This window comes from Amblyomma mixtum, chromosome 6 (genome assembly GCF_055824585.1).
Source record: "Amblyomma mixtum isolate Tamu chromosome 6, ASM5582458v1, whole genome shotgun sequence".
Lineage (NCBI taxonomy): Eukaryota > Metazoa > Arthropoda > Arachnida > Ixodida > Ixodidae > Amblyomma > Amblyomma mixtum.
This window is the reverse complement of record NC_143017.1, coordinates 109,217,032-109,229,762: the sequence shown is the minus strand read 5'-3', so window position 1 is coordinate 109,229,762 and position 12,731 is coordinate 109,217,032. Positions and strand designations below refer to the sequence as shown.

Sequence of the window (12,731 nt, the reverse complement as noted above, 5' to 3'; positions counted from 1 at the left end):
TGTAAAAAAATTCATTTCGCTTATTTTTTTATATCGTTTCTTCTTGTTCGTAATCACTGGCTCGAGCAACGCAGGCCGGGGGTAAGGATAATATAGAATAAAAAAAATAGTATTTTTCGTCCCAGGCTAATTTCGTCCCAGCTAATTCTTCCAAACAAGCACACATCTTCTTGTCCAGTACGAAAACACACGCGTTTCCTTATCAGGTGTCAAGCACGCAGTGCAGATGCTTACCACTGAAGCGATGAAGAGGACCAACGTGACCTTGTGGGAGATTCCTGTTCCCGGCTGTGAGAACGCGGGGCCCGTGTGGAGCGACCCCTACCTGAACTGCTTAGTGCGCCAGATGTCGCAGAGTGGATGGCACCCGTGCTGCACGGTGCCGATGGGGACGCACCCGACAGCCGTGCTGGACGCCAAGCTCAGGTAAACAAGAGTGTCACGAGCCGTCGCGTTGAAAGCTTGCGCAGATATTCTGGACAAGCAGTTCAAGTTACGGCCACCCCACGTCGTATGTGCTTTCCAGAACTTTTGACTTGTAAATCTTCGGTTATAGAGATAAATGTTCCCCTGAATATTTCTCGCTTGGTTGAGGGATAAACTAGCACTGAAACTGGAAAGCGAGTGAAGCGGGCCTCACTGCGTTGGAGCTGTATAAAAAACTTTGGAGCATAAACGAACCAGTGCGTGGTTTACAGATGTTACGCAGAAAAAATTGGCTGTGGCTTAGCTAAGGTTAAGCCTGGATAAGCGAAAAGCTCTCGCTGCTTTTCAGCCAACTCCCAAGCTACCACTTCTGGATCGGTGTTTGTGCGCCGTGCGACTGTTGCTTCTTCTTCTCCTTCCAAGGCGAGTGTCTGCGCCTGTTCTATGGGCAAGCGCGCCTTATATACCCCTCCTTTCAAATGTGCACTGCGCACGGCTGCGGCGAAAGGTCAAACGGTGGCGAGGATGGCCGCCTCTTCTACGGCCGCCGCCGCCGCTCACGCGTTCTCGCAACGCCTTGCGAAAGAACTTTCTCCTCTTGGGACGGCGGCGGCGACCGCGCGGCAGCGGTGAAGGGTAAAACGGTGGCGAGGAGGAGAAGCGGCAGCGCTCAGACCACGGAGTCAGCGCGCGGCGGCGACGACGGCTGCGGCAGCAGCGGCCACCTGCGCTCCGGGTGACGGCGCTTGGTTTGGTGCATGCGCAGCTGTGGCTTTTTCTAACGACGGAGCACACGCGAGAGTCGGCGTTGAATAACCTAGTGCAGCTTTTCGCTTCAAAACGTGGAATGGCGGAGACAAGACAAGGGTATCTAAACTCTATTTTACCACCATGACTTATTTTTCCAGACCACAAAAAACGCACGAACAGAGGGTGAATAGTCTACTCTTTTCATGTGTTTTATGTGCGTTAGAAAGATGAGTCATGATGTTACAAACCACCAAGTAGCCCAGCCTTCTACGCTTAGTCTATTTTGCCCATTATAGTGCTCACATGGGTTGACATCAGTGACGCGACCCCCGCGTTTACAAAAATGAGAGAGAGAAAGGAAATTTTAATGAGGAAAAGGTGGATAGGTCGGTTTACAAAAAATTAGGAGTCACTTTGGCGACTAAAGTGGTGCAAGGCGAAAGCCTTAGTACAGCATTCTGTCACGAATGTGGTTGCGAATGATGATTTAAGTGCTGCCAGCGAATGACGCGTCCATTGGCTGTCTGCGTGTGTTACTGATGTGTGGTTAACATGTTAAGCTTCGCCTGTAAGAGTGGAACGCGACAGCGTCTTGCAACGCTGCCAGGGAGTCCACAGAACGCCATCGCCAATTCGGCTGTACGCCTTGCTGGACGGTAAATTTATTTTTTGAGGAAAGGAAATGTATCTCTCTCGCATATCTGGGTGGACACCTGCACCTCGCCCTAAGGGAAAGGGCGAAGATGGGAGTGAACGAAGACGTCGTATTAGCTAGACGCGCCTTTGTTCATTCCAAACCATTCAGCTGGCATTACGGAGTGGCTAGCGTGCTCGTATCGCACTCCGGAGACCCTGGTTCGATTCCCCAACTCGACCAATTTCGTTCTCGGTTTTATTGATTTATGCGGTCTAACTAGAAAGGTTAATTAGGCTATTTCATATTTATATTATTGTATTTCTATCCATCGTGTTCTGTCATTCACCTGCCAATTGTTGCAACTGTCTAGGATGTTCGACACAACGTATATGAAACGAGCAACGTCGAACTGAGTGGAGAAGTGCGTGGTGGTGGAGCGAACGCGGCTTCTCGGCCTCTTGGCTAGCTAGCTGGTGGACGCTGCGGTGTGTGTTCCGGCCGCCGGCTTGCGTCGGTGGCCGGTGTTCGGCCTTTGGACGTGCGCTTTTGTTAAGGTGTCCTTCGGCTGGCGGGCGCCTCAATATGGTGAGCCAGCCACCTACAAAGGCTCTTGCCTTTGATGTTGTCGTCCCTGAGGGGGCTAGTCCGGAGGATGTCGTCGATGCGACAGCCTCCGTTGTTGGATTGGAAGAAGTGTATTGCGTCCAGCACTTCGGTGGACGCAACTACCAAGTCACTGTGAAAAGTGAAGCCGCCATGGCTAAAATCGTTGAAGCTTCCTGCCTCATCATCGGCAAGGAACGCGTCGCCATCGTTCCCCTGAGCCCGCAGGTGACCCAGGTGACTGTCCTCTTTCTGCCCGCCCGTGTACCTAGTGACGCCCTTGCCAAGGCTCTCTCCCCTTATGGCAAGGTGCTGCACATAAGTCGCGGCGTCATGGGGTCGCGTCCCACTGTCACCACCGGGACCCGTTATGTGCGGATTGAGATGAAGCCGGAGTCACCCGTACCAAACTACATCAAGGTCGCGGGCCACCGCGTGACTTGTGACTACAAGGGAATGCAGCGCGTTTGCCGGCGTTGTGGGTCCACTGCGCACTTCAGGGCACAGTGTACGGCTCCTTTCTGCGCCCGCTGTGGGGTCTTTGGGCACCAAGGCCAAGGTTGCGTGCTCCCATGTCGCCGTTGTGGCGATCCACACGCTACCGTGGCGTGCGCCATCAAGCCCTCGTACTCGGAGGCTGCGGCCCGCCCTGCGCCCCCGCAGGCCGCTCAGGGAGCCGCTGAAACCATCAAGAAGCCCGGCGCATCCAACACCGACGCCGTTACGGTTGCTTCCGCTGCGTCCCAGCCTCACTGCGTTGAAGAACCGGAGTCTGCTCTTGATGCGTCCAATACTGCACCAAGTGAGCAGACAGTAAATGTGCGTGCTGCGTCAGCCTCCGTCTCTCCGTGCGTCCCTGATGCCACGGGGGTCGAGCCTACTGTGGCCCTGGAAAACCATGATGCTGAGAACGTGCCCCTCTCGGAGCCCGTGCTACAGCCCGCGGCCAGCGTTGCAGATTTGAGCAGGGACACCGACATAGCTGAGGTTGACGGTGACGACAGCAGCTTGCCATCCTCAGCCTCTTCAGTCAACCTCGTCATTGACGAGACTGTCATCACGCCTGAGGAGGACCCGACGCCGCCGTCGTCGTCGCCGACATCGCTTGGAGAGGAGCCAAGATCATCTCCAGACGCTGATCCTGTGCAATCGCCGTCCTCTTCGACATCGAGGACCAGCGCCAGCACTTCCAGCGCACAGTCTTCCGATGTTGAGATGGTCGCTTTGAGTTCAAGCTTAAAGCGTCCACATACGTCAACTACGGACTCGGACAATTCTGCCGGTCGGCCAAGGAGGCCTCGTGCCTCCTCTGGTCCGACCCTCCGCAAAAAGTGAGGTGGTTTAGCGCCGTTCGCGGCGCGCTTTGTATTGCCTAAACATCACGACTTTTCAGGTTTAATTTTTCATTTCCAAAATGACTCATCTTCAAATTATTACTCTTAACGTACAGGGGTTCCGCAGTGTTTTGAAGCAGGCAGCGGTGGTCGCATTCGCTCGTTCCTCGGGTTGCGATATTGTCTGTCTGCAGGAAACCAATTTTTTTCGCCTCAGTGACGTGTTGAAATTCAAGAGTAGGTTTGGCGTCGATGCCTTCTTTTCGTACGCCAGCACGCGTTCTAGCGGCGTTGGCGTTCTCGTTTTGAACCGCTCACTCTTGCGAGATCATCATGTTATCTACGATGCGCTTGGACGCGTGCTGGCGTTCGACTGCACGTTTAACGCACTTCAGCTGAGAATTCTTTGCATTTATGCGCCTGCTCATTCTAATTTGGTAAACGCATTCTTTAAAGATTTAGATGTGTATTTTCTTGGAGGGCGTAATGTTGTGATGTTGGGCGATTTCAACTGCGTGCTCGATACGGTCGCCGATGTGCAAGGCCCTGGTAGGGGTAGGCCAGGCTGGAATGCGCGCGAGTTGCGCCGCCTAGTCAGCCATTTTATGCTCACGGACGCTTATGAGCTCCTCTATGGCAACGTCTTTGTGTGGACTTGGCGTCGCGGGTTATCGGCGAGTCGGTTAGACAGGGCGTATGTTCCGACGAGCCTTTCGCGGACAGTGTGTGCAGCCAATGTAATGATGCTACCATCCTCGCCGGTGCACATATCAGACCACCGCCCTTTTCTTCTATCGCTCGCGGTTCCGGCGGCTGCAGGATCTCCTCAGAGACCATGGCGGTTGGATGCACGCATCCTTCACGACGCCAGCACTAAAGAGGGGCTCACGCGCGTCTTGCGTTTTTCGGTTGTTGGGGCCGTGCCTGGTGACTGGGACCGTCTGAAGGAGCAGTGGCGTCACCATCGCGCCGCATCTGGTCGAGCCCTTAGGGCTCGCGTGTCAGATGAGGTGCGCGTGGTGACGGCGAAGTTGCGTATTGCTCAACGCACCCCGTCGCCTTCGTCGCTTATGTGCGCATGGAAAGAGGAGCTTTCGGAGCGCCTACAGCGCCTTTTACGTGCCTCCTCTTTGACAGCTTCTGCATGGCGTTGTCGACGCAGTCCAACTGCTCATCCCGAGGTACTTCGCTTTGCGCGTCAAGAGCTGTTGACCCCTCAAGGTGCCCCTGCCTTTACACCTACCGCAGGGTCTATGTCCCAACCAGGTGGCAGGAACTTCAGTGCGTTTTATAACCATTTCAGCAGTATTGCTCAGTCGCTCCTTCTACTTGATCGAAATGTAGTTTCCGCAAACCCATTTTTAGCAGGCTTGCCTCAGGTTTCCACTGAACTCCATGACGGCCTTATGGCTCTGCCAACAACAAGGGAAATCAAGGAGGCGTTGGACTCCATGAAACGAGGCTCAGCACCTGGACCAGACGGCCTTCCTGTGGAGTTCTATTTACAATTCTGGGATATTGTAGGCCCCATTTTCTCGGAAGTGCTAAAATTATGCTTCACTCAGCAAGTTTTCCCTGAATCATTCAAAAGAGGCCGCATTGTCCTAATTCCCAAAAAGTCTCCTTTCTCGACATGTCCGGCAGATTGGCGCCCTATCACCCTACTAAATTCAGATTACAAAGTACTAGCAAAATTACTCGTTCGTCGTCTGCGGTCTCTCCTCCCGTTGCTTATTTCCTGCCACCAGGTTTGCTCCATCCCAGGCCGTGAAATACATAGTTTATCTTCTGTAACGCGAGACATCCTAACGTATACTTTACGGCGGCGCGCACAGGGTCTTCTTGTTTCCCTTGATCAAGAGAAGGCGTTCGACTTTTTAGAGCACGAGTATATTTACGGGACGCTGGATGCTTTCGGTTTCCCAGCTTCTTTCGTGCTTCTCATTAAAGAGATGTACAGAGATATTTCAAGCACTCTGTTCCTCGATGGCCGGGAAAGTACCGCGTTTGATGTTCGCCGTGGCGTCCGTCAAGGTTGTCCGCTCTCCCCCCTTTTGTTTGTCTTAGCATTAGAGCCTTTCCTCTTGACAGTGAATCGCCACTCCCTTATTAGAGGTCTGGCTTTGCCAGGGAGCGAAGCGGTACGCGTCACTGCTTATGCAGATGACATCACTCTGTACTTAGCTGATGAACGCAGCTTGCTTGAAACTCTAAATGTTTTTCGTGAGTACGCCTCCTTGTCTGGAGCTGCTCTTAATTACTCGAAGAGTTGTTACTTTTTTGTGGGGTCTACCCAGACTCGTATTTCATCTGCAATACCTTTGCAGTGGTGCGCGCAGATGCGCATTTTAGGTGTGACCTACGACTGTGCTGGAATATGGGATGGTGTGTGGTCTTCGGTCGTCAACGACATTACAGCTCGTGTGCGAAGGGCGCAGACATTCGACCTGCCTCTGCTTGAGAGGCGCTACCTGGTTCAGTCAGTCATTCTCGGTGCCTTCTGGTACCTTTGCTATACTGTTAAACCACCCCTCCGTGTCATAAGGCGGGTGCAGACTACAGTTTTTTCTTTTTTTTGGTCAGGCGGTACCGAGCTTGTGGCTCGTGCTGTTCTTGGACAACCACGGGAGAGAGGAGGTTTTGCCTTTCCAAATTTGTCTGTTACGTCCTCGCTGTTAGCTTTAAAGGGTATTTTGCGTATCCTGCTAGGAAACGCGTCTCCGGCGCGAACCCTGACTCGGTACTTTTTGGGCCCTTCTTTGCGCTTTTTGGATCCCGCGGCCCCTGTTAATCATGGACCTCAGTCAGAGCAACCTTCCGCTTTCTATGCCTCGTCAGTGGCCTTTTACAGGCATGTAACAGCAGTAGCACCTGATGTCAACATCGTCGCAGACCGTGTGGTGGACATTATGGGCTCGCTATTGTTGCCTGTTGTGCCGGCGGCTCGCCGCTCACTTATGCGCCGCGTTCAGTGGGCGCGCTTAGCGTCGACACCTCTCCCAGACCATCTACGCGACTTTGTCTGGAAACTTGGCTGGGCAGTGCTCCCTACTTGTGATCGGTTAGAGCGATGGGGTGTTTTACGCTCCAGTACCTGTGCGAATTGCCCGCTCCCGGAATCTAATCGCCACGCTACAGTCACCTGTGTTGTAGCGCGTGTCTTTTGGCGCGCGGTTCATGCGGGATTTCGTGGGCAGGGCATTTCGTGCTTCGTCTCCCGCGGCCGCTTCCCCAGCGGCCGTTTTGCTCGCCTGTTAATAGTTGCAGGTCTTTTTAGTTTATGGCGCAGTCGATGCGCCGCGGTCGCTAGTGGCTTTCGACGCCGCGCTGTGTGGCCAATTCTCGGCCGTCTCCGACGGGAGCTAATCAGTTTTTTGTCCGAGGAACTCTTTTTCTTGGGTGAGGAAGAGTTTCTCCGACAATGGTCATGCCAATTTATTTCTGTTAATAACGGTCGTCTTGTCTTGGTTTTTAGGCCAAACTGGCGCTAAGGTCAACTTTTCAATGTTTCAATGTCTAATTATCGACTTTTCGCTCTTCTGTCAATCGGTATATATGCATTCCTATTTTACATTGCCCATTCCTGTTAGTTACTTAGAAATGTTTATGGTACCTCTTTAATTGGCTTACCTTACATACTTAATGTCATGTGTTTTTGTAAATGTGAATGTATCTTGTAACCTTGGCATGTGTACATATGTAAATAAATTTTTTCTAATCGTACTTATCTGTTTTTGCGGCGCGCGTCTTTTCTTTTCCTCTTTCTTCTGACCTCTTCATTCTCCTCTATCTTAATTAGGCTAATTGATTAATTAAGCAATTAACTAAACTCAGTCCAACTTAGTTGGAGCATCACTATACGATCCCTTTGATTGGTTGCATGGTTACTAGCCAGAGTACAATTGGCCCCATTTGAAATTCGCGCACTGTGACGTCACGAGCATTTCGACCAATTGAAAAGCGTGACATTTTCTGTCGACAACTCCTGCTCACAACGATGAGGCATTAAAGGCTTCCGCCTTAAAAATGAATGCTTCCAGTAAATTAGTGGGTGCTGCTAAGCAGCACCAGATGGCGACAGAGAGCAGATTTGAAAAAAAATGCTGGCGGTAAACGCAACAACCGCGTCGCATGCTTGCACCCGTGAGGAATTAAAACGTGTTCAATGTATAACCGCTATAGGGGCATGGTGTCCCGCTTACTTTTGGTACCCGCAAACTCAGTTTAAGCTGATAAAGAGTCACTTCGGAGCACATTTTTCGTTTCTCATACGCGTTCAAATCAGAAGCTACATATTACTCGGATTGACTCTAATATTAGCCCGGTGACATTTTTCTGCTGGGTCCTTGGCAATGTGAGTAAGCTGCGTGTCGTCGACGCCTCGTCCATGCCGGAGCTGGTTTCCGGGAACCTCAACGCACCGATGATGATGCTGGGAAACAAAGCGGCAGCAATGGTCATCGAGGACAACACTGAAAGCTAGTTACAAGAGTATTTTGCAAGAGCGAAATATAGAGTTTTAAAGAGCTCTTTGTTTACAGAGTATACGACTACACGATTCCTGGTGCATGCGTGATTGATTGATTGATAACAACTTTTATTTCCACCGATGTAGGAGGCCCCCTACTCCCCGTCCCTGGCACGCAGGCCTAGGGGACGGGGGACGGGACCTCCGCGACTAAAGACTGGCGAAGATACATTGTCTCTTCGCGGCTTCAGCCGCCAGGCGGACAGCTCGTTTCTGGTCGTAAATCGGCGACAGCGTCAGAATAAATGATTATTAAGAGAGCGCCCCCCCCCCCCCCCCCCCCCCCCCCCTCCACTTCTTCTACAGACATGTGTACCGTAAAGATAAACGCTGAAGCCAACCACCATGCGCCATCTGAGGAACGCACTTCCGTGTTTGATAAAGACACTAAAGACTGGCTTTTGTGCATGTGACCGTCCTTTTTGGTAAAAAAAAAAAAACAAACTTCAACAAGCTCTCTCACTAGTTAGTCTCGGTAGCCGTACAAAATAGTGGCGCCTGAACATTCGGGCTGGCCTCCGCAGGGATCGCTGCGTGCTGCCAGCTGCGAATGCGCGGAGTGCGAAAATCCTCGCTTATTCTCTCAAGCTTCATGTTCACGCAGTGCCTAATGTGACCCAAGTTCATGTTATTGACGAAAATGGCAGATCACAGGCAAGAGCGCATGCACAGGTGACGAACTTCGGTCTGTTGCTATCATCACAGTGGAAGCAGCTCTCGTACGGCAAGCAGTCTCTACGCCTTTTTTTTGTACAATAGAACATGGGCGTTTCATTTTCAAGAGCGATGCAAAAACAAATTGCACCCCATGTAATCCGCATTCTTTAGATTCTGCGTCAAGCGGTGCACGCGAAGAAGAACGACCTTTCTTATCCAAGCGCCCAGTTTGTTGCTTTCCCTTTCACTCATTGCTTCCCGGAGTGAACGTGATTTTCTCACGCGCTGATAAACGTTCTCTGAAAAAACCTGCCGCCGCAAGTCGTTTCAGTCATGAGAGAACGCTCTTCGCACCGGTGTGGTAGCATGACTTTGCCAAGGATGAACGACAAACAGGAAATTTTTTATTTTATTTTGGAATGGCTTTTAAACGCGGCGGCAAGGAAATTAGGGAAAGATTTAGTAGAACTCGGTCCATATTCCAAGCACGTTCGGTCATCCTTAAACACCAGCTTTTGTTTAAAATATGCGGGTTATCTTCTTTCGGCAGCTCAAAGGAGAAAGTGTGCGCAAGACAACATTTTGCAAACGCTTTCAGCATATTAACGATAGCTATCTGTATATCGAGCCACCTGGAGCGCAAGATCTCTTAAATTTCGTTGCATTTCGCTACCCACCCCATCCACCCCGCTGAAAAATGTAGTTTATGGTTTACGGGGGTTTAACGTCCCAAAGCGACTCAGGCTTTACCGAGAACCAGGGCCACCTTGTATCTAGTAAAGACCTATTGGCTTCTGGAGATATGTTTACGCGCCAAGCAACATAGGAGGAGGTTAAGAAAAACTGCAGAACACCCACAAAAGACTGCGCTTAAATACTTCCGTACCCCATTTTTTCTGAGCAGTGAAGAGTTGATCGTGGGCAATCGAATGATTCAAGCCTCCGAATGCCATGCTAAAAAACTAACAGGTATTGGGATTGCACTCTTCGAGCACCTGCATAAAGGAGTCTAAATTAGATGTTAAATACGAGTCCTCAGACTTAAGGAAATTGAGATACTTTTGGAAGAAGTCTGAGTCGTCATGCTGCAATGTGTAGTCCTTTAATATTACGTAGAGACACGCAATGAGTCTAACACTGTAGACACGTTAATTCGAACTGAAGGTAGCAGAGGTTTCTGTACGAATTATATGATGTGTATCGTAATATGATCCCACAATAAATGAGATTTGCTTTACCGCTATTTATGCATACAAATAGCATTGCTGCAAAGCTTCGTAATGTTTATTTGTTAATTATCAAGGTCGTCGGCACACAGCTTTATCATTTTGTGACGTGAGATGCGGGCACATTTTTCTCGAAGAATGGCACCAATGCAGAACCGACGCTACGCTGTTCGAGACCGTTGTGGTTGCTTTGCGCGCCGTATCACGAAAGTTCTCTCTGTTTCAAATTGAGCATGGTCGAGTTGGAACCTTTTCTTTGTGCAAACGTAGCATTTAAACAACAGAAAAAAAATTGCGAGGACACTTTGGCAACTAAAGTGTTGAGTGGCGAAAGCCGAGGACACTATGTCGTGACGACTTCCGGTAGATGTGACGTCACATATCTCCCGTGGCTATATCGATACCCGAATTATACACCTTTCGGGGATCTTAAGTGTTAATTACGCTTAATTACACATTTTTCCATCTAATTTGACACACATCCGACGTTTTGCGAATATTCTGTGATAATTGTCACTACGCCGTGACGACTTCCGGTGGACGTGGCATCACACCGTTCCTGCGGCTATGTCGACGTCCGCGCTATTTCAACGCAATTTCGACATTTTTGCCTATAATTAGTTAATTAATTAATCTACAGTCATCAAACTTCGTAACCATTAGTTTTCCTCTATCTTTTTTAGTTCTCAAGTTAAACGTGTTTTATACGCTTTGTTAACGGACGGCAGTATGAGCCATTAAAGGCTTTCGCCTTAGTATGGCTGACAGGCAGATGATTGGTTTATTTCGCCAGCAGTACCCGACTGGTTGTGCGGTGAAAAATAACTAAGTGACCATTGATGGATTGGTTTCTCAGCAAAGTAAAACCGTGTTAAATGGGACTTCAAGGGACTGGAAGACAATGTCCAAATTATTAAATGCACAGACTATAAAATGGCCACAAGAAATTCAGGCCAAAATTCTATCGTGTCGCAGTCAGTTTCATTGACGAAGACACTGGGGAATGGCTGTCTGCATCTGAGGTTTTCGCGGAAAATTTCATCAAATAATCAAATCCTACCTTAGTTGCCGTGCCCAACAAGTAACGGTCAACAACGAGTCATCAAATTTTAAACATCTGTCTTCTGGAGTGCCGCAAGGCAGTATTCTAGGGCCGCTGCTTTTCCTCCTTTATGTTAACGACATAGTCTGCATCAGTAAACTGCCAATTTTTGTGATCTACGCCGATGACACCACTCTATTCTTCCGAGCGGCACATGTGCGTGATCTTGAATATCAAGCTGCAGATTGTTTGCACCAGCTTCACGAATGGTCTGAGTCGAATTCGCTGGTCATAAACACCGAAAAGAGCAAAGCTGTACTTTTTAGACCTCGCAATAAGGATCCTGCTGTCTCACAAATTTCTCTGAAAATGGGTTCATCATTCATTCAAATAGTTCCTACGGTCAAAAGTCTAGGAGTGCTGTTTAATGAAAATTTATGTTCGGATGAACACGTTTCAAAGGTCAGGGACAAGTTGTCCAAGGTTGCTGGTATCGTGTCCCGACTGCGATACCTTTTACCAAAACATATTAAGCAGATACTGTACAATGCACTGTTTTCTTCTGTTGTTAATTATTGTATTTTGGTATGGGGCACAACATCATTTATTAATATTAAACGGGTACATATACTTCAGAAGAAAATTGTTCGGAATATTGTTAATGCTTCACGATTTGAACACACCGAACCGATTTTTGCATCTCTTAGCATTACCCCCCTCCCACAAGTTTTTGAAAGTATACTGTTAAGGCGGTATAAAACAAGTATTAGACAAAACAATCCATTTATGATGAACCTGTCGAACTTAAAATGTAAAGAACAGAAGTACACCACCCGTACTGGTTTCACATGGTTCGTGCCAAAAACTCGAACGAATTACGGTCGCCAAATGCTTTGCTATACTCTTCCGTACTCATTAAATAAGGCATCTAAATTGCTGTAACCCTAGGTACCGTCAGCACTTCGTGTCACGGAGATTTTTACTCATGCTTTGTATTTTATTATTTTTTTTTTTCCTGTGTGCTCACTTGCCGTGGACTGTACAACATTCTGGTGCTGCTGTCAAGTTATTGTAGGGTGCGTCGACCTCTGTCAAGCCTTCTCTCTGGCTTTTTGTCGGCGCACCCAACATCCTCAAGATGTTGAATAAAATTGAATTGAATTGAATTGAATTGAGTGAAAACTGTATGACACTAACGATTGTTTGCAGTTCAAGCAGAACTGCTCCGAATTAGGGAGGGCGCTTTACCGGTGCAATGCGGCAGGAATGTAACCTCTCACAACTGACGGTGTCCATGCGAGGAGGCTTCACTACTCAAGCAACGAAGAATTCGCAAAGAGAGATCAGTTGCAGCGGCTAGTAAAAAAGAAAAATTAAAACAATCAGCGACGCCGAAATCAGCGTCTGAAACGGCGCCCAGCTGATCATGACTGACTTACGCGCGGCCGACAGCCGCTCTCTCTATGGAGAAAAGCTCAGAAAACGAAACTATGCGGCGACGGCCTCCCTCCGATCGTCGTTCTGTCGT

General features: G+C 49.2%; 1 protein-coding gene across 1 annotated transcript in view; it reads left to right on the top strand.

The window, feature by feature from the left end:
* Positions 1-211: 211 nt before the first annotated feature.
* Positions 212-12,731, top strand: part of LOC149339995 (cytochrome P450 4V2-like) — a 36,161-nt gene continuing 23,641 nt past the window's right edge. The window contains exon 1 of the mRNA XM_089548738.1: positions 212-426. The gene's annotated coding sequence lies outside the window, so the exon portion shown is untranslated. The remainder of the gene's footprint in view (positions 427-12,731) is intronic.